Source organism: Mirounga angustirostris, unplaced genomic scaffold (assembly GCF_029215605.1).
Source record: "Mirounga angustirostris isolate CCGP_5_RB_7025 unplaced genomic scaffold, mMirAng1.0.hap1 SCAF_3, whole genome shotgun sequence".
In the NCBI taxonomy this organism is placed as follows: domain Eukaryota; kingdom Metazoa; phylum Chordata; class Mammalia; order Carnivora; family Phocidae; genus Mirounga; species Mirounga angustirostris.
In genome coordinates, this window is record NW_026991711.1 from 134,292,611 (window position 1) to 134,312,764 (window position 20,154).

The 20,154-nt window shown below is 41.9% G+C and overlaps 1 long non-coding RNA gene and 1 other non-coding gene across 2 annotated transcripts; one reads left to right on the plus strand and one right to left on the minus strand.

Moving 5' to 3' along the window:
• Positions 1–2,846: 2,846 nt before the first annotated feature.
• Positions 2,847–18,882, plus strand: LOC135363774 (uncharacterized). The gene is made up of 3 exons (XR_010409838.1): positions 2,847–2,937; positions 17,167–17,313; positions 18,782–18,882. It is a non-coding gene; the product is annotated as an uncharacterized LOC135363774 (long non-coding RNA).
• Positions 18,883–19,561: 679 nt separating this feature from the next.
• On the minus strand, positions 19,562–19,664 carry LOC123840041 (U6 spliceosomal RNA). Its single transcript, XR_006789864.1, has one exon. It is a non-coding gene; the product is annotated as a U6 spliceosomal RNA (small nuclear RNA).
• Between the last annotated feature and the right edge of the window lie 490 nt (positions 19,665–20,154).

Sequence of the window (20,154 nt, forward strand, 5' to 3'; positions counted from 1 at the left end):
TTATAAGAAGAGTAGCACTGCATAGCAGTGGGAAGAGAATGGGTTTTTCAGTAAATGATAGTGGTATCCATATTGGATCCTATCACACCATACCAAAATCTGTACTAGGTAGATGCTAGCCCTAAATGTGAAAAGGAAAATAATAAAGATCTTGGAGGATGTGATAATCATTAATGCTGTCCACCAAAGTTTTTCTAGTTCATTTTCAGGTTCGTGTTAGGATTATAATTTCCTACTCCCTTGAACTAGATATAGCCATATAACTTGCTTCAGTCAATGTAATGTGACTAGAAGTGATGTGCGCTTCCTTGCAGAATCTTTAAAATTCAGTGAATGATTCATCCTGTTGTTTTTCCCATTGTCGTGGCAACTGGTGATGCTCCAGGTGCTGGCTACTCTGTTCCAGAGTACTACTGGGTCCCAGTTTGAAAACAAGCCAACCCTGTGCTGGATAAGCAAAACAAACATGAACAAAAATAAACCTTGGGGCGCCTGGGTGGCTCAGTTGGTTAAGCATCTGCCTTTGGCTCAGGTCATGACCTCAGGGTCCTGGAATCGAGCGCTGCGTTGGGCTCCCTGCTCAGTGGGGGGTTTGTTTCTCCCCGCCCTCCGCCTCCACCCCCCTGCTCATGCTCTGTCTCTGCCTCTCTCTCCAATAAATAAAATCTAAAAAATTAAAAAATTAAAAAACAACAAAAAATAAACCTAGCATTTTAATATGATAAGATTCTTGTAGTTGCTTGTTATTGTAATATAATCTGGATTATCCTCACTGATAGAGAAATTGCTATGAGGAATGGGATTTTTTGTGACAAAAAATAAAATGTATGTCAGTGGTTTAAGAGTTGATGGTAGATAGCAAGAAAGCGGATATTTAAGGATGAAAAGGACATCTATGTTATCCAGGGGCAAAATATTTGTTAAGCTGTTGTCTGCAATACTTTATAAGATGAACAAGATACCTAATGAACCTGTAGCTATCGGGAAAAGTTTTGGAAAACATAACGTGTTCCCTGCTGTTGGCTGCGTTACACAAGGTATTACAAGAGCAGATGAGCTCAGAAAAGAACTGACCATTTTGTAGCAAGACTAAAAAAGAACACAGTTGAAAAATTTGGGGAATTGAAGAGTTGGAAAACACAGCTTCTCTCAACCGCAATTACTGAAAGATAAAACTGAAAACGTGTTGAGTAACAGTAAACTCAGGGTCTGGCAAAGATGAAATGAGATTATAGTCTTGACATCATTGTTAAAACCTCTGAAAAGCCTTTGTGAAAGTACTTGTTTCAGAGTAAAGATCAAACTAAGGGTGTGGTGTGCAATATATTCTTTTAGTTTGACAAAATGGTTTATGGAAAAGAGACTAAAAATGTGGCTCTCCCACTGAGGTCTGGTAAGTTTAATTTACCTACAAATAAGTAGAAAGAGAGTCATGGAAGACAGAAAGCAATGATACAGAGCAAATCTAAGAAGAATGTCTAGAAAAAAGCTATTGCTAGAGTTTTTGAAGCCTGGAAATGACACTAATAGATAAAAAGTCTACTATGTTTTTTAAGAGAGTTATATTAAAGAAACCATGAAACAGGATATTAGAAATCTGTGGCTCTTGGGGGGCCTGGGTGGTTCAGTCGGTTAAGCATCTGACTCTTGATTTCGGCTCAGGTCATGATATGGAATCAAGCCCTACGTCATGTTCCCCGCTGGGCATGGAGCCTATTTAGGATTCTCTCTCTCTCTCCTCCTCTCCCTCTGCCTCTCCACCCCCATGTGCTCTCTCTCTCTTACAAAAAAAAAAAAAAAGTAGAAGAAAAAGAAGTCTGTGACTCTTTAGGACTTAAAATGATTTTGTAAGCATATACTGAAAAAAAGTAGGCTCTCTGAGAGCTGCGCAGCTCCCAGGGAGACATATTCTCTTTGGTGTGGACAAGTAGTATAAAAAAAACAACAACATATTCCCAGAGCATGGAACCGTGGGCCACAAAGACACTGGACAAAGAACATCCTCTCAAGAAGCAGACTGTGGACCTAATCAGGATATATTATACACCCATCAGATAAAGGGCTTTCAAAATGTCTTGCCAGGCACATTTCAAAATTGCTATGAATCGATGACTGTTGTATTTCTTTAATTTTTCCATTTTCTAAGGGGAAGTGTTTATTATTGTCACAAGTCCCTTTCTCTTATTATATATATTCACATTTTGTTTTTCTATGTAATTGGACATTTTTAACTAAAGTCTACGTTTTTCTCTGCAACAGGTTTTTAATAAATATCAATTCTTAAAATGTATATGAAATCACTTTGTATTTCTGTTATTAAAGTGTTCTAAAGAAAAATAATCATTAAAATAAAACTCCCAGAGTTCACAGACTTTAGATGTAAAGAAGGAGATGTCAAAGTTAAGTAAAATATTTTGCCTAAAAGGATTATGACTCTTGCAAGTAAAATATGTATAAGCAAGTAATAAAGGTCAATGAGAAAATTTAGATGAAATTAAATGCTTTTGGCCTAAAATGTTTGAGATTTTTCTATCTGAAGTAAAATATTTTATTTCAATATTACTGAGTTGTTTATATTGACCCATATATTGACTCATATATTCTAGTTTGTTTCCTTCAAAAAATAGATTATATTTCTTTCGCTATCCACTTGCTAGTAAATTTTCTTTGTTGTCCACACTAGTTGTATCATTTGGATGCTTTAAAAGAATCATAATTATGTAACTTTATCTCCAGGGTTTTCTTTCCTTATATGACATTTGGCGTTTTTTAAGGTTACATTTTTTTCAGTGATTTTTACATTTCTTCAGATCAATGCCCTTCACTTTGTTTTTCCAAAGGGAATATCCATGATGAATGATTATATAGAGATAATTCCATCACCTTGGAGACCCAGATCTACAGAGATTGGTTGCTTGCCTGGAATGTACATTATAGGTAAGCAATTTCTCCTAAGTGTTCTTGTTTATTTAAAAGAAGAGTTGCTTCAAAAAATTACTTTCTCTGCAATTTTCCACTATTAATTATTTATAAAATAAGAACCTATGGTTCTCATCTGTGATATTGCCATATATTAACTCTGCTGCTGATAAAATTTGTCACGTATAATTTTATTTCTCTAAAAGATGATATAAACAGTAGGTTCTTTCAAATCTGTTGGGGAAATTATACTCTTGGTTCTTCTATGTCTTTTCTCCTATTTGGTACTTCTGGATATCAATTCAGTTTTATAGAGGAAAATAAAACAAGACAAATCCCAGACTGCACAGTAGCTAGCCAGCGGGTCTCCTATCATATACATGTCATTAGGCATTTCTCATACCTGTTTTGTAAGCTCACTGATATTTAGTTTGGTAGGTTAGGAGGTTTTTTTTTTTTTTAATATATAACTTACCCTAATATTGAAGTGCAATTCCCACACCTCAGCTATCCCACAATTCATTTTACCAACCCTACCTAGAAGGTATGATAGAGAGAGCACGTTAGATTAAGACCCTGAACTGGTAGACGAGGAAGGCTAAGCCTGTCAACTAATTATCCTTGTGATTGAGAAAAATATTTGTGAAAGTACTTGTTCTTATTGCAAATAATCTGAAATGGATGAATACGGAGAATTGAGTGGAATGTCCACTGCTCAGCATTTCTGATAAGATAGAGAGATGAGAGAATATGGGCACAATTTGAATAGATACCTCAAAGGTGAAGTTGATTGTATTATTACTACCGGTATTCATTAGGAAGTCACACACACACACTGTCTTCCTCTTGGCCCCCAGCCCCAGGAATCCCTGTTTACCAGTCTACTTCCTAAAGCTCATCCTTCCCTTTTTTCTCTCTTTAAAAATGTTTTCTGGGGCACCTGGGTGGCTCAGTTGTTAAGTGTCTGCCTTCGGCTTACGTCATGATCCCAGGGTCCTGGGATCGAGCCCCACATCGGGCTCCCTGCTCGGCGGGGAGCCTGCTTCTCCCTCTCTCACTCCCCCTGCTTGTGTTCCCTCTCTCGCTGTCTCTCTCTGTCAAATAAATAAAATCTTTAAAAAAAATTAAAATAAAAATGTTTTCTTCCAATATCTTCTCAGTTTTCAGCTACTTTGTGGCTTTAGCTATAATTCCTTAGACTCTTTTAATACAATTTTCTCCCATTAGATTATCAATTTTATCCAAGAAACATTTATAAACAGCCTGCTCTTCCTAAGGCTTTGCCTTAGATATTAGGTATGATACAAAGTGGAGAAAGGAGCTAATATTTTGGAGTGCCTACTCTAAGTAAGAAGACACTGTGCTTGACATTTCATCCACATTGTTTAATTCCTATAGCAACCTTATTATATACTATTTCCCCATTTTACTTATGAAGACATTAGGCTCACAGAGGCTAACTGGTGCAATGTTACACAGTCAACAAAGCTGGAATTCAAACCCTAGTTTAATTTTAAAACCCGTTATCTGTCTTCAATATTTTGCTATATCGAAAATGACGGAGGTGATTGCAATGTTAGGAATGTTCATAAACCATATTTCTAGGCAGACTTAAGTACTTGTTAGAATGAAGTGCCATAGGAATGCCAAGGAGAATTAATTCCATCTGGGAGGCCAAAGAAGCTCAACAAAGAAGATGGCTTTAAAAGTGGCCTTGAAGGATGCATATTTCATTAAACAGGTAAAAGGGACAGTGAAGGACAGCTGAAGCAAAGGCAAGTTGGCTCTACAGCACACACAGTATCTAGGGAATGGAGGCCTTCAGATGCCAAAAGGAGTTCACCTTTAGAAGCAATGAGCCATCCCAGGAGTTTGAGCAGGGGAGTGATGTTCTCCATGCCAAGTTTTGAGGGAAAGAGCACTGCAGCACTGTGAAGGAGAATGAAATTATTTTAGTGGTGCACGTGAGAATCAGGATCCGAGGGAAATGCAGGAAAAACTAGGGAACCACAAAAAGGTGCTCAAAAGCCCAGTCTATGTTGAATCACAGACCTGTACCTCTGAAACAAAAAATACAATATATGTTTAAAAAAAAAAGAAGAAGAACATAGCGGGAGGGGAAGCATGAAGGGGGGGAAATCAGAGGGGTAGACGAATCATGAGAGACGATGGACTCTGAAAAACAAACTGAGGGTCGTAGAGGGGAGGGGGTTGGGAGGATGGGTTAGCCTGGTGAAGGGTATTACAGAGGGCACGTTCTGCATGGAGCACTGGGTGTTATGCACAAACAATGAATCATGGAACACTTCATCTAAAACTAATGATGTAATGTATGGGGATTAACTGGATAACAATAAAAAATTAAAAAAAAAAAGAAGCCAAGTCTATTGGATGCTGAAAGTGAGGGATATGAGAGAATTAAATGTTACTGAGGCTTCTAGACTAGGTGACTGAGAGGGTAATGATTCTAGTCACCACAAGAGGGAGCACAGTGGAGGAAACGTTTCATTAGAATAATAGAGTTGAGTTCTTGGTGCTAGGGCCATGCATGCGGAGCTACCTCACAGCAAGTTGTCTGGAGCTAGACTCGCAAGCTGGGATGATTTCCATGGGGCCATGGGGATAAGACACAGTAAGAGAGGGTAGAAGACAGAGTCCTGGGAATACCTCCATTTAGAAGTATATGTGGGTTATGGTTACCTGGGATAGGGGGTGGTACTTGTTAGATTAGGTAGGCCAGGGTCTGACTGAGGGATTTGGGGATTGGGTGCAACTCTTAGTGAATGAGAAGCCAGAGAACGAGTAAACGGGCCAGGCTGGGGAGATGCAGGGCAGGGGATGAAGGTTGTGTGCACCGTCTGGGGGTGGTGTAGCAGGAACAGTTTTAATCTCTTTCTACTTAAGAGTTTGTCTCTCGGGGAGTCATGAGCAATGGTGGGAGGTCCCCAACCAAGAATCCCTAACACACCGGAGAGTCTGGCTTTAGTGACAGTTCATGGATAGCCTTCTCCTTCCATTTACTGTCTCAACACACACCTCCCTGAATGTGCTCCCAGACTCCGGGCTTTTAATTTACTCTCCTTCTATTTATTGTTACCTTCCTTACAAGCAAACTGAACTATAAAGGTTAGCAACAGGGAGATTTTTGTGGGATGAGATGGTTCTGTATTTGATTGCAGTACTGGTTACACAAATTCACACGTGATAAAATGGCAGAACCTCACCCGTTTTTTTTTTTACCAATGTTAGTTTCTTAGTTTTGATGTCATACTATGGTTTTATAAGATATAAGCATTAGGGAAACTGGGTGAAGGATATAGGGTTGTCTCTGTACTATCTTTACAACTTCCTGAAAATCTGTAATTATTTCAAAATACAAAATTTTTTTAAAAAGGCACATGAGGGATGCCTGGGTGGCTCAGTCGGTTAAGCGTCTGCCTTTGGCTCAGGTCATGATCCCAGGATCCTGGGATCGAGTCCCACATCGGGCTCCTTGCTCAGTAGGGAGCCTGCATCTCCCTCTGCCTTCCTCTCTCTCTCACTCTCTCTCTCTGACAAATGAGTAAATAAATCTTAAAAAAAAAAAAAGGCAGATGATCTTGTATAGTCGATCTCTCTTTGATATCTTTGTTTTTGACCAGTTGACTGACAACAAATTTGGGGCCTTTCTTTTTTTTTTTTTAAAGATTTTATTTATTTTGACAGAGAGAGAGAGACAGCGAGAGAGGGAACACAAGCAGGGGGACTGGGAGAGGGAGAAGCAGGCTTCCCGCTGAGCAGGGAGCCCAATGTGGGGCTCGATCCCAGGACCCCGGGATCACGACCTGAGCCGAAGGCAGACGCTCAATGACTGAGCCACTCAGGTGCCCCGAATTCGGGGCCTTTCTTAATATCCCTTTAATTGTTTTTTATAAACCTAGAAGTTTATTTTTTTTCCCCTTGGTTTCGGTTCGACTTGCTTCTAGATCTGTCTGGCTTGCAATTCCAATACTACTGTGTCATCACCATTATACATATTTTACTATTTTGAAAAGGATAGAAAGATACACTATAAATAAGATATAACTGCATATGTTCACATATATAGGTTTATAGGACACAGCTTAATCAATCAAGAGGTTTAACAATGACCAGTGGGCTTTTTTTTAAACTCACCATCCACACGTTTATATATATAGGCTCTATATTCTTGTATTATTCTGTCCAAAAGACCCTGAAGCATATAATCTTCCACATTTTACCAATAAGAAAACTAAAACAGTAACAGAAATAATTGCCCTAAGATGATTCAACCAGTGAATGCTCAGGCCAAAGATGGAAGTAAATCTTTCAACTCTTTCAATTGTGACTATTTACTTAATTAGCCACTAAAAAAAAAAAGAAGTTCGTACTTACCACAAGCAGCAAAAGAAAATCAGGCAGATGCCTAAAAGACACATCAAACATTTCTATCTTCCATTCTCTGTGGAAATTGATGACAGAAAATAAGAGAGAGGTGTTTTATGCATTTATTTATTTTAAAGCATCATGTATGTATTGAGGGCCTTAAATTCAAGACCCTATGCTGCTTGTTCCTAGCAATACAAAGAATTAAAATGTCCATGTACTCAAGGGGGGTTATACTATAGCTGGTGAAACATTAATTTACCTGTAAAAAGTAATTAACATCGCAATTACAGTATGAACCACAATTGGCTAGTATAATAAGAAAATTATAAAAGTAATATATTGGGGCACCTGGGTGGTTCAGTCATTGAACGTCTGCCTTCGGCTCAGGTCATGGTCCCAGGGTCCTGGGATCGAGTCCCACATCGGGCTCCCTGCTCGGCGGGAAGCCTGCTTCTCCCTCTCCCATTCCCCCTGCTTGTGTTCCCTCTCTCGCTGAGTGTCTCTCTTTGTCAAATAAATAAAAAATTAAAAAAAAAAAAAAAAGAGAAGGTGGGCAATTGGGGGAATGGGGTTCTCAATCTTGTAGAAGGAATAGAAGGAAACTGGTAAGAGCATAGACTTTTCTTCTGCTTACTTTGGTTTAATTTACTCTTCTTTTTCCAGTTTCTGAAGATGGAAACTTAGATTATTAATTTTAGATCTTTCTTTTCTTAAAGATGTATTTATTTTAGAGAAAGAGAGCAAGCGTGGTGAGGGAGAGGGAGAGAGAAAAATCTCAAGCAGACTCCCTGCTGAATGTGGAGCCTGATGTGGGGCTCAATCTCAGGACTCTGAGATCCTGACCTGGGCTGAAACTAAGAGTCGGTCACTTAACCTACTGTGCTACCCAGGCGCCCTGAAGAACTTTCTTCTTTTCTTTCTGGTGCTTTCTTAGGATTTCTATCTCTCTGCTTACATTGCCCATCTGATTTTCCATGCTGTCTACTTTATCCATTAGAGCTTTTTGCATGTTAATCATAGTTGTTTTAAATTCCCGGTCTGATGATTACAACATCCCTGCCATATCTGGTTCTGATGCTTGCTGTGTGTTTTCAAACCATGTTCCTTACCTTTTGGTATGCCTTGTAATTTTTTCTTGATAGCCAGACATGATGTACTGGGAAAAAGAAACTGCTGTAAATAGGCCGTTAGTAACACGGTGGTGTGGTGTTGGGGGAGGGGAAGTGATCTATAGTCTTACGACTAGGGCTCAGTCTTTTCATGAGCCTGTGCCTCTGGCCTGTGAACTTCAGAGGTATTTCTCAGTCTTTTTCTCCCTCTTATCTGGGACAAAATGGCTAGAGCTGGTATTTCCCTTCCCCAGGTCAATTAGGCTCTGAGATTACCCCAGCAGTTTAGGCTCAGCTTATCTAGTTTCCCCTAAGGGTAGGCCTTGTTAAGAAGAACACTGTGCTCTGATGCATTTCAAAATGGTTTCTTTTCCCCTCCTCTTGCCAGATATATGAGGGATTTTTATTTGCTACTTACTGTGGGAACCTAATCAAGCTCCCGGAGGTAAATCTCATAATATTGTGAGCTCCCTTTATGACCAAGCCCCCCTGGAGTTTTTAACTCTGAGACTTGTCCACACTGAGCCTCCAGCATTTTGTCAATTCCAGTTCAGGTTTTCTATCCTGGTCCTGGCTCCCACAGGTTTTTCCCTTCCTGCGTCTCCGCTTTAGTTAGCGGCACCTCCCTGTATTTGCCTGTCTGTCCAGTCTTAGGGGCAGCGGTTTGCCTTGTGTCCTCCTCGCTCTTATGGATCTAAGAAGAGTTGCTGATATTTCAGTTCGTTCAGCTTTTTACTTCTTAGGATGGAGTGATGACTTTCAAACTTCTTCCCTGTGGAAAGGAAAAGCAGAAGTCTCAGAGCATAGACTTTAAAATCAAATAATCTTCTAATTAGCTATTGGATCATGGGTGAGTTATTTGGCCTCTCTGGTCTCAGTTTTCTCATCTATAAAATGGGAGTTATAAGGGCACTGACTTCTATGATCATTGGGAGGATTAAATAAGTTAGAATGGAGACTCCCGTCATGTTTTAGATGCTGCAGATACCTTCCCATATTTTATCTGTGTATACTTTGAATTCTGCCTACAATGTTATTTATGGAAGAAAAATGTTTAATGTTTGACGTCAAATTGTTTACTTTGCACTTTGGGGAGGACTTATTTAAATCAGTAAAGAGTACTTGCAAACCGAGAATAAAGATGGGCAAAGAATATAAATAGGCAGTTCACTGAACCAGTAATCTAAATGACGAATATGTCTATGAAAGAAATGCTCTACCTCACTAACAATCAGGGAAATACAAACTAAAAGCATAATGAGATACTATTCTAGAGAGCTGCATTTTGACAGTACCTAGCAAAGGTAAATGACCCAGCTATCCCAACCTTGGATATATATTCCAGAGAACATTTTGCACAGGAGATGGGTAGGAGGTAATGCAGTGTTTTTTTTGTTGTTGTTCATTACAGAAGAAAAAGATGGATAAAAAAGTAGAAGATACACATTGAACAAACTCTGCAGCAGTTAGAAATAATGAACTAGTTGTGCACATAGCATTAGAGAGAATTGTTCAAAACCAAAGAATAAGATCTATGGCATAAATCATTTGAATAAATTAAAAATTTATACACATTAAAAAACTATATAATTTTTCCAGCTTTATTGAGGTATAATTAACAAATAGAAGTTGTATGTATTTATGGTATACAATATGATGTTTTCATACACATATACATTGTGAAATGATTACTACAATCAAGCTAATTAACATAGTCATCCCTCAGTAGTAATCATTTGTGTGTGTGTGTTTGTGTGTGATGAGGACATTTAAGATCTACTTTCTCTCTTTTTTAAAAAAGATTTTATTTGGGACGCCTGGGTGGCTCCGTCGGTTAAGCGTCTGCCTTCGGCTCAGGTCATGATCCCAGGGTCCTGGGATCGAGTCCCGCATCGGGCTCCCTGCTCCATGGGGAGCCTGCTTCTCCCTCTGCCTCTGTCTCGCTCTCTGTCTCTCATGAATAAATAAATAAAATCTTAAAAAAAATAAATAAATAAATAAATAAATAAATAAAAAAGATTTTATTTATTGACAGAGAGAGATAGCGAGAGGGAACACAAGCAGGGGGAGCTGGAGAGGGAGAAGCAGGCTCCCCACCGAGCAGGGAGCCTGACGTGGGGCTCCATCCCAGGACTCTGGGACCATGACCTGAGCCGAAGGCAGACGCTTAATGACTGAGCCACCCAGGTGCCCCTAAGATATACTCTCTTAACAAAGTTCAAGTATACAATACACGGTTGTTAACTATAGTCATCGTGCTGTCCATTAGAGCTCTAGAGTTTATTCATCCTGTATAACTGGAACTTTCTACCATTTATAATCTTAAAGAATACATTAACAGCCAAGGATAATCACAAGGACATTCTCTAGCTACTTATGTCTGGGGCCAGGGGGAGGACAGAGAGGAAAATAAATTACAGGTGTTGTAAACAAACAAAAAAAAAGATGGGCCTTGTGTAGATGGGAGTTATCCCAACTCTCTGACCCTAAGACCACCCATCCCCCAAATGAAAGCATCCTCAAGCTTTGTAAGGACGATTAGTGTTGGCCATTGTAACAACACTTACTGTCATTGATAGGTAGGAATGTGAGGAAAATTAGGGTGAGGATGATGCAAATTTTATGTAACAAAAATATTTTATGGAGAGCTAATCATCTTTGTAAATTAGGTAAAGTCAAATTAAATATATTTCTCAAATCATTCGGCTAATGTTCAGTTGGTTAATGATAAATTAAAACTGCAATTTCAAAATGCGGTTTTACAAATGTTTCAAGAATGATAGCACTCTATATTTTCCTTTTATGTTTATCATTATTTAAGAATTTGTTATGCAGAACATAGAAAAGTATACAATTCATGGTTGTTTATTCTAGTGAATAATCGCAAAATAAATGTATCATTACCCAAGGCGAGAAATGGAAGAGCACCAGAGAAGCCAGAAGTCCCTCTATGCCCTACCCCAAGTCCTACATCCTTTCTCCTCCCATGACGTTTCTGTCTCCTAGTGCCGTAGCTTACTTTGGCCTGTTTTTGAACTTCAGTTTCATACTTTTAAATGCGTTAGTACAGTAGGAATTTGAAAAACAATCTAAGGCTGAATATTAGATTTATACCTGAAACTTCATTTTATAAGTAGTATTCACGACTAATATATAGAAACCATTTTTGTGTGTTGGCTTTGTATCTTTTTTTTTTTACTTTTTATTGTTATGTTAATCCCCATACATTACATCATTAGTTTTTGATGTAGTGTTCCATGATTCATTGTTTGCGTATAACACCCAGTGCTCCATGCAGTACGTGCCCTCTTTAATACCCATCACCAGGCTAACCCATCCTCCCACCCCACTCCCCTCTAGAACCCTCAGTTTGTTTCTCAGAGTCCATCGTCTCTCATGGTTCGTCTCCCCCTCTGATTTCCCCCCCTTCATTCTTCCCCTCCTGCTACCTTCTTTTTTTTTTTTCTTAACATATATTGCATTATTTGTTTCAGAGGTACAGATCTGAGATTCAACAGTCTTGCACAATTCACAGCGCTCACCAGAGCACATACCCTCCCCAATGTCTATCACCCAGCCACCCCATCCCTCCCACCCCACCCCCCACTCCAGCAAACCTCAGTTTGTTTCCTGAGATTAAGAATTCCTCATATCAGTGAGGTCATAGGATACATGTCTTTCTCTAATTGACTTATTTCGCTCAGCATAACACCCTCCAGTTCCATCCACGTCATTGCAAATGGCAAGATCTCATTCCTTTTGATGGCTGTATAATATTCCATTGTATATATATACCACATCTTCTTTATCCATTCATCTGTCATTGGACATCTTGGCTCTTTCCACAGTTTGGCTATTGTGGACATTGCTGCTATAAACATCGGGGTGCATGTACCCCTTCGGATCCCTACATTTGTATCTTTGGGGTAAATACCCAGTAGTGCAATTGCTGGATTGTATGGTAGCTCTATTTTCAACTTTTTGAGGAACCTCCATACTGTTTTCCAGAGTGGTTGCACCAGCTTGCATTCCCACCAACAGTGTAGGAGGATTCCCCTTTCTCTGCATCCCCGCCAACATCTGTTGTTTCCTGACTTGTTAATTTTATTGGCTTTGTATCTTAAGACCTTATCAAACTCACTTATTAGTTCTAGGAGCTTTTTGTAGCTTTCTTGGGATCTTCCATGAGGACAATCCTGTCATCTGTGAATGGGGACAGTTTTTTCCTTTCTAATTTGTATGCCTTTTATTACTTTTTATTGCCTCATTGCACTAGCTAGGATGTCTAGTATGGTATTGAATAACAGTTGTAAGAGCAAACATCTTTCCTGTGTTCTCAGTCTTAGGGGGAGAGTATTCAGTCTTTCACCCACTAAGTATGATGCTAGCCATAGGCTTTTTGTAGATGTCCTTTAATAGAAGTTCCTTTCTCTTTCTAGTTTGCTGAAAGTTTTGACTGTGAATAGATGTTGAATTTTGTCTAATTCTTTTTCTCCATCAATTGATACTATCTTCAGATTGTTGATAGGATGGATTACATTGATCGATTTTTGATTATTGAAACCAGCCTTGCATTCTGAGCATAAACCCCATTTGGTGATGGTGTACTAGTTTGTGTGTGTGTGTGTGTGTGTGTATATATAATATATATAATAAATAAGCTAATATTTCATTGAAGATTTTTGTATCTATGTTTATGAGAGATATCTGTCTATAATTTTCTTGTACTGTCTTTGTTGAGTTTTGGTATCAGGATAGTGCTGGTCTCATAAAATAAGTTGGGAAATATTTCTTCCCCTTCTGGTTTGTGGAAGACATTGTGCAGCATTTGTGTTATTTCTTCTTTAAATGTTAGATGGAATTAAGCAGTGATACAATCTGGGGCTGGAAATTCCTTTTTCAGAAAGATTTTGACCATGGATTTAATCTGTTTAACAGTTTTAAGACTACATAGATTACTTATTTCATTTAGGGTAAGTTTTGGAAGTTTGAGGTTTTTACAGAATTACTTCATTTATCTAATTTTTGAATTTATGAGCATTGAGATGTTCATAGTGCTCACTTATCCTATTAATGTATATTGAATTTATAGTGATGTTCTCATTCCTGATCTTGGAAATTTGTATCTTTTATCATTTTTCTTTTCAGTCTTCCAAGATGTTTATCAATTTTATTGTTATTTCCAGAGAACTAGCGTTTGGTTGTGTCAATTTTCCTGCTTTCAGTTTCATTAATTCCTACTCTGATCTTTATTATTTCCTTCCTTCTGCTTCCTTTAGGTTTATTTTTCTCTTCTCTTCTTAGAGACGGAGGTCTCTGCCTAAGCTTATTTCCTGGAGGGGAAATACATGTGCTAAAAATGGAGATGCTGAAGGATTTTAAAGAGGATTTGGGTCAGGATATTCTAGGCCAAGTGGAGGTATAGGAGAGAGGGAATGAAACATGGGTTTACTGGGTCCTAACATTTGCCAGGTACTCCCATTACAATAAAAAACTATCTCTTGAAACTATTTTTGTCCCTTTTTGTTTTATCATCTTGAAATTTTCTATCCAATCTTTTTTGTTGTTGTTGTTTTTTAGAAAAAAATTGAATAGCTCCTTTTTTAAGCCAAAGAAAAGGACTTTTTTTTTCCATTCCATAGTCAGAATAGATTGAGGACCCAGAATATCCCAAGCAGCTATGGGACAGATAACCATCTCTTCTCAAATTTTTTGGAAAGAACCAATGGAGCTGGTAAAAATACAATGGAGGAAGATCTCAGGGTCATCCAAGAGACAATTCAAAGCAATTTAATATTATAAAAAGAATCCAAAAACACCCAGCATTCCCAAGTTCCACTTTGACCCTGTATTTTAAGAGTTGTTAAAGTCCTTGATGAGGAAGAACTAGGAAGTAAAGACTCATATGTAGAACATTCCAGATTTCCCCTCCAAGGTCATTGGAGATTCTGTTGGAGCAGGTCCCCCCAGCCAACCATGTAGGCTACACCTCAGCTCTGGGTCACTTTTGGAATTTTCTCCAGACTCCTGCCAAGTTCTGAATTGCTTATCCCTCTCTTCCTATTGGCATTTACGTGTATCTCTGTTTCAAGTTTGACTGTCTTCGAGTGACCTCCTGCGTCGGTTTCCTCTTGCCCTCCCAGGCTCTTTCCCCTCCTTTCTAGGTTGATGCAGGACAGGTAATGGGCTTCCCTGGATTTTTGTCTCCTCTGCCTTAGACACAGAACCCTGACCCTGTCTATGTGTGGCAGTCAACTTGGAGTCCGGGGACAAGCCTGCTTCTTGCATACTCTGATCTTGGAAACATGCCAGTGTTTACTGTTTAAGCAATCTCAACAAGCCATTTAAGCCCAAATAGAGTAAATTCATCTTTTAGCCCACATCCACAAAACTTGCCCCAGAGTGGGCTGCAGCTAGTCTTTGCCTATGGTGGTTCCAAACTGATTCTAAAAGTTTCTTCCAGTAGATTTACACAAAATAAATTTTTTCCCTTGGCAGAGCAGCTTGGTTTGATTTGGGTTATTTGACTACAAAAGCCCAGAGGCCAAGCATTTATTTAGAAATATTAGGAATCAGCAGCACAAATGAGATTGAGTTTTTGTGAAAAGTTAAAGATTTCTCATTTAGGGAGGGAGTTCACAAAAGACCCCATTAGCCAAGCCTCACCAGCAATTAGTCTGATTTCTCAGGCGAGAGGCAGCTAATTGTCTGCCATCCATTCGAGAGGCCTAGAGACACTTTAAAAACTACCACCCATTGAAAAATATCTTTGGAGAATTTCCTACTGCATCTAAAGTCTTTTCTATTAACTAAATGTTCAAACTGAAATCAATATATGAAAATATGAAAAAATGGCCAATTATAAACGTGTCTTTCTTTTTTTTTAAGATTTTATTTATTTGACAGAGAGAGACACGGCGAGAGAGGGAACACAAGCAGGGGGAGAAGCAGGCTTCCCGCCAAGCAGGGAGCCAGATGCGGGGCCAGATCCCAGGACCCCGGGACCATGACTTGAGCAGAAGGCAGTCACTTAACGACAGAGCCACCCAGGCGCCCCTAAAGGACACCTAGGTGTCCTTTCAAACGGCAAATCCATGGGCCTGTTGGGGCGTGGGACTATAAAGAAGTGGGAAGGGGCAGCTACTTAGTAAGCAGTACTGTGAGGTACACGACATGATCCAAGTTTAATACAAGAGGGAACTGAAGCTCGGAGAAGGTCAGTAACTCCCCCTAGTCACAGGATGAGCCCGAGGCAGAGGCAGGATTCAGTGAATTCCAGCGCGTGAGGTGCCCCTGGCACGGACTTCAAGGTGCTGGAGGCTGGCTGCTTGGCTGGCCCTCTGCGGTCTTGCGGGTGGTCTAGTTGTCATTGCATGATCCCTCAGGGACAGAAGCCAGTGACCCGGTGTACGTGATAAGGCCAATGTTGAAGCCAATGTAGACGGGCTGGCTTGCGTCTAACATGTGCTCGCCTGCAAATCTGGACTTGTGTCCTCAGTGGCCCCTCTGGGGTACGTGTAGGGAAGCACACAGCCTGGGGGCCCACAACAGAGGCCTGGGGCAGGGTGGGGGGGGGGGGGGGAGGCGCCATTTAAACTGTGCAGGAAGCTGCAGTGGCTCTGGGGCCGGACACTTCGGAAATGCCCAGAGGTTTCTCTCCGAGTAGATGCCGGGAGACATTGGCAGCTCTGGTGTAGACAGCTCACTCACCTCCCCACCCCCAAAACATTCTTCCCGAGGCATCAGGGGCTCCCCAGCCTGCAGCCCAGCCGTGGTAGACAGCGCTGGCCTCTCCTGACATGGGGCGGGGCGGGGCAGGGGGTGGTGGTTGCCATCATCCTCTGGTGGTCGGCTTGACTCTCTGCTCCTGGTCCTCCGTGCCCGGTGCCCCATGGCCTCTGGCACTTCCTCTCACGCTGCACCCCACCATCTGTCAGCAGTCACAAGGCCGGGGTGGGGTGAATCCCCTTCACCTTCTCTTGTGTTCCCAAAGCTCCAGGCCTCCCATTTCCTGAAGAACTGTCATGGGCTGTGCTGAGTCTCGTGGGCTCCCAGGAACCCCATAGAAATAGATCCTTGATGGGCCTGTCCTGCTGGCCCCTCAGAAACACGAGATGTGTCTGAATTTGTAGTAGGGTAGAAGGCAGGTCTGTGAGTTTTCAATGTTGGAGTATGTAAGGCTTCGTTACTAAAATGCTGATTTCAAGGCCTTACCCCAGACCCTCTGATTTGGTAGGTCTGGTGTGCTGGGGCCTGGAAGCTGCATTTTCAATAAGCTGCTCAGGGATTCTGGCAGCACAAAGGTGGATTGAGAAACACTGGGGTTTGAGCTGCAGCTCTGCCCGTGTGTTGGCTGCTGTGTCCATCTGGCTGGCTCGATGCTGAGCTCTTGACGGGCAGGGATGATGGCTCATTTTTCTCCACACCTGCATGTCTACCCCAGTGCCTGGCACACAGGGGGACGGCAGTAAACGTCTGGGGCATGAATGAGGGGAGGTCCGGTGCGAGGAGACTTTTTACCAAGTTAAAGAACTATCTGAAAAATCATCCTGTCCTTGGTGCACTGTGTTGACAGCAGGTCACCCTCCCACATGCTGAGAGTAGAATGTGGACAGAGGGCGAGGGGAAAAGAATTTTAGAGACGTAGAGAACTAGCTCCCAACAGGCAAACGGTGTTCAGGCAACAGGCATTTAGGGCCCAAATCAGAATCCACATTGGCTCAAGTAAGTGTCTCTGGAATTATAACAGAGAGGACATCAGGCAACTCCACAAAGAAGTGGGCAACAGACACAGGCTGCATGATGACCACCTGCAGAAAGAGGGGAGTCACCCTCCTTCTCCTCCCCCACCCTGCCCCAGACTCTGGTGTCCTCATGCCTTCAGGATTTCTTAGAGGTGAGTTCACTGTTTAAAGGCATTTTTAATTGTTTACAGTATTTTTTGGAGGCCAAAGTGTTTGACCTCAGTGGGGGGATTGATAATCCTACAGCAGAGACTCGGCCTCTGTGGTAAAATTGTCCAATACGCACAGCCCTTTGATCCAATGAAGCGTGTGTGTGCGTGTGTGTGTGTGTGTGTGTGTGTCCTGTCCTTATTCAACAGCGGAGGAAGGCCTAAGCAGGCCACGGCTTCAGTCTGCGGAAGCTCCTTAGAGCAACCAAGGTCTTGTTTGGGTGGCTTTCTCCCACCAAGGAACCCTTCCCCCCCCGCAGAAGCCGTGTCTCCGAAACGGCGTCCCCTGGACGCCCCTGCCGTCTGGCTCAGCAGAGCCTTTGTAGCTGTGAGACTGCGTGCGGCGGCAGCCCCGAGTCGGGGGTCGGGGAGGAGACACCACCTTCAGGGTCAGGATTCCTCACGGGCGCAGAGCGCTTGCCACGCCTGCTCTTCGTGCCGCCCTCAGCCCCCGACACGTGCGGCCTCGCTGACTCTCCCTGACCAAACTCGGCCGACTGTTCCTCCACAGAGAAGGAAACTGAGACTCGGGGGCAGAGTCCCTTGCCCTGGGGGTCATGGCTGGTAGCGGCAGAGCCAGGATTTAGACCCAGGTCCACCCGACCCCCAGCACACTCAAATTTCTTTCTTTTTTAAAAATATTTTATTTATTTATTTGACAGAGAGAATGATAGAGAGAGAGCATGAGAGGGGGGAGGGTCAGAGGGAGAAGCAGGCTCCCCGCCGAGCAGGGAGCCCGATGCGGGACTCGATCCAGGGACTCCAGGATCATGACCTGAGCCGAAGGCAGTCGCTCAACCGACTGAGCCACCCAGTCACCCGGGAGGCAGTTACTTTTCTTTTTTTTTTAAAGATTTATTTATTTATTTATTTATTTATTTATTTATTTATTTGAGAGAGCGAGAATGAGATAGAGCATGAGAGGGGGGAGGGTCAGAAGGAGAAGCAGACCCCCCGCCGAGCAGGGAGCCCGATGCGGGACTCGATCCCGGGACTCCAGGATCATGACCCGAGCCGAAGGCAGTCGCTCAACCGACTGAGCCACCCAGTCACCCGGGAGGCAGTTACTTTTCTTTTTTTTTTAAAGATTTATTTATTTATTTATTTATTTATTTATTTATTTATTTATTTATTTGAGAGAGCGAGAATGAGATAGAGCATGAGAGGGGGGAGGGTCAGAAGGAGAAGCAGACCCCCCGCTGAGCAGGGAGCCCGATGCGGGACTCGATACCAGGACTCCAGGATCACGACCTGAGCCGAAGGCAGTCGCCTAACCAACTGAGCCACCCAGGCGCCCCCACACTCAAATTTCTATGCCGCATCTCTACTTTTTTGCTCAAACGATGGAATTTAAAATCAATATGCGTTTGTTGATCAGTCAGAAATGACAGCAGATTTGTTTGTTTTCCAGACCGGACTTGGGATGGGGTTGTGTCTTCCTTAGTGCATCCTGATGCCTTTCCCCCGTGCAGGGCCAGAGTGCTTGCCATCGTAGAGCACTGCCTTCAGAGTTATAGGTAAGCTCAAATTGGGCCCCGGCTCACGAGGGCTGATGCGCCCGAGAGGCTTCACAGAGATGCGGCCTTATGTCCTCCGCCCAAGTTCAGTGTTCAGTGAACAGAGGAGAATCGAAAAACTGCAGCTACATTTTTCAACTTTTTATTTGGGAACAATTTCAAGCTTACAAAAAAGCTGCAAAGATAAAAATAGTACAGGAGCCCCTACATTGCCTTCATTTTCCTCCACTCGCTTTATCGTTTGCACGTTTCTCCCCCACTCCCTGTATATGTACATTATATAAAACAGTTCAGAGAAAAATGTCATATATATAGAATATACATCTGTATTTATCTCTCTAGCTGTACATATGTATATGTTTATATGTAAAATGTAATTTTTTTCAGAACAATGTAGAAGCAAGTTCCATACTTCATGGCCCGTCACTCCTAAATACTTTAGTATGTGTCTTCTAGGACTAGGAGCATCCTATTACATAACCATACAGCCTGACAAAGTGCTTTTATCTGGTCTATGCTCCACAAATCAGTGTTGTTGGTTGACCTGTCAGTGTCCTTTATAGGACCTCGCCTCTGGTATGGGCTTCGCTCTAGGGTCAGGTCCCACATTTGGCTGTCATGTCTTTTTAGCCTCCTTTAATCTGGCTTTTATGAGGTCCATCTCCTGTTGCTCCCACACCACTTTTTTCTTCACAAATTTGTGTATCATCTTTGTGCAGGGGCAATGCTAATCATCCCAGTATCGTTCCAACGTTCGTCTATCTGCTGCCAAAGTGAGTACCGCGGGCCATTTTGTTTTATAGCACGTTCCTCATTCTGTGTTTGGTGTTTCCTTATGGTTACATTGGTTATATAATCACAGCCAGAATGCTGCCCAGATGAGGTGTGTCCTATCCTCCACATCTGGAGCCACATGATGTCATCTGTCCCACGCAGTGATAATTTGGACCACCCAGTCAAGGTGTTGTATAATTTCTCCAGTGTCTGCTTGCTGGTTTTTTTTTCCCCTCCCTTGACACTAGTAAGTGATATGTGGGGAGTCACTTTAAGATGACACAACTAGTCTCCGAAGAGCAACCGTTTAAGAGCACTTTTCCCGTGCTGATCACTGTGTGGCCTCTTTTCATCCTAGGGAGGCTCCTTCCGTTTCTCATGACCACAAGCCTGTCTTCTCTTGGCTCAAAGTCCTCCCTTGGCTAGGCTGTATGAGGAGTGGGATCAGATCTGCAGTTGTTAATGCTGTCATTAGGCAGCTGCAGATGGAATT